We start from the raw sequence: 2,356 nt of genomic DNA on the forward strand, positions 1-2,356 counted from the left end.
ATCAGTTTACTGACATTGGTGAATCACATGCCCTGTCCTGTTTTGTTTTGGGGTGCTCCTTGCCGCTGGTTCTTGTTGTTGCTTGCTCGTGGGGGGGGGGGGGGGTTGCGTTTATTGAACGCCACATTTCCATGTTTGATCTTGTTTACCATATTTGAATAGTTATAAAACGTGTAATGGCGACTTCTGATTCTTGGTAAGTTCATTACGTTTAAGTTTAGGTGAGAAATGTTTCCTAATTTAAAACAAGACCTGGCCTGTCACATATATGGTAACTTTCTTCAAAAATCAATACCAAGTGCATTGTCCTACGTTTTATGGTTTTCGTGAACATTGCTTGAATTGTGTGAAAATTGCAAATGCAGCTTCAGTAATTCACACGAGACGATTTTATTTTGTACCATAATCAAGAGTATTTTGTAGTGATTATTTTGAGGAAAAACAAAGACAAATGACATGACATTATTTTTGGAACATCCCTCGTAGACGATATGTAGACGTGTAAAAACGTTATTTGCAGATGTATAGTAAGAAAAACGAGCAAAACAGTAAGTCTCACGCATGGTTTATAATATTTACATATACATTGAAAGAAATTAAATATGTATTTGTAAGATTAAAAAAATAATATAATTAATGATCTAATATTTTATCTTGTGTTGAAAATGAAATGCTTAATGTTGTCTTTACTAACATATGTAATAATCGGAACATTTTAAAGAACCCCATTCCCGCATATTATGCGATGCATTCCTTAGAATTGTCTCCTCTATTTCTACGTTAAGATTATGCTAAACACAATTTACCTTGACTTATAAGCTTTTATATTTAAAAATAGATTTTGTATTCCAATTCATCAGAAGTAAACAAAACAACACCATAAAGTTGTGTAAAAATTTCGAAAAAAGGTTGACCGTGGAAAGGATTGCTTAAGCCAAAAAAATAAAAAAAAAGCAAAGAAAAAACATGAGGAATGCAATGAAATCGAAAGGCCTGAAGTAAACGAACATGAATTTGAAACCTGAAAGCATTTGAAATTGTTTACTTGAAAAAAAAGTCGATGAAGGCATATTTTTTTTTTAAATAACTCTGGTGGTTCTAGAATTCCTACTTTAATACTGTATAATCACCCTAAGGATATGATGCCTGCTTTTTAAATTTGTCTTTTCACGTCTTGTCTTTGATATGCAGGCTTCATAAACTCAGTTCCCCTTTCAAAATTATATTTTATTTAGTTCTGCCCATTGTTTTCTCGTTTGAGGCACACGCATTCTTTTACTTGGGGACCATACGCCGCTTTTCATGGAATGACACTTCTGTGTCACATTGAAGGTTCAATGATAACCGCCGTATGCACACATCTGCAGATCTTTCTAAATTCAAAATTTCATCATGTTTGTGTTTAAATGTTTAATTCTGCTTAAGCCGGTGCTAGTGGGCGTGAACGGTAACTTGCACCGTCCAGTACTGTCCATTAACTTGTTCAACCAAACCGAGCATGCAACATTTTCCAACTTTGCCGTGTTGGACTTTTCTCTTTTTTAGACTTTATCAAAGCTAGTTTGTATTTACCTCCCTTTATTTAAATGAAATTAAATTCGGTAATATTTTTACAAATAGTGCTTTTCGAAATTAACAATATTGATACATCCTCATTTGAACATCATGATTATAATGTAAAACCATAAAAAGGAGTTACAGGATCCCTAGGAGACATACACTTATTTTGACAAAGCGACATAATAGAAAATACGTGTTTTGTTTTTAAGTAATAGCAGTCAAATACCGCTAATTACATACAGTGATTCTAAAAATAGTTTTATAGCTCTATATTGATAATTTATCTATTTGTGATGTTTCAGGTATTATTATAACATGAAAGAAAAAAAAACAATCCGACTGCAATTGTCAAAGCATATATATTTTACCTTGCCTTTTCACCAGGAATATACATTGGTCGGCAGCATTAACAAGTTACCTGCAACGTGAACATTCAACGGAAGAAACACTTTGATGATCACGTGGTTTAGCAGAAAGGGAAGAGGTCCAAGAATAGACCTGTACTTTTTCTTCCCTCTGTGCATAGCCACATAGTTATGATATTGTTTTATTGTTTCAATGCTCATGTTAACGGTGTCACATGTGTATACAGCCGGCTCATGTACTTTCTGATGATCTCTCTAGTCGGTCTCAACGGCGAATCTGCTTCCACAATTTTAGACGCTATTGTTTATTACACATGCAACATCACAAAATAGATATCACACTTTATATATAACTTTGAAATTAGTAAAAGAATCATTTTAGGTTATCACTTGTATTTGTTTGGTTAATCCTATGCGTCGATAACCCTGAC

This window comes from Ruditapes philippinarum, unplaced genomic scaffold (genome assembly GCF_026571515.1).
Source record: "Ruditapes philippinarum isolate M1 unplaced genomic scaffold, ASM2657151v2 ctg8943_1_1_1_1, whole genome shotgun sequence".
Classification (NCBI taxonomy): Eukaryota; Metazoa; Mollusca; class Bivalvia; order Venerida; family Veneridae; genus Ruditapes; species Ruditapes philippinarum.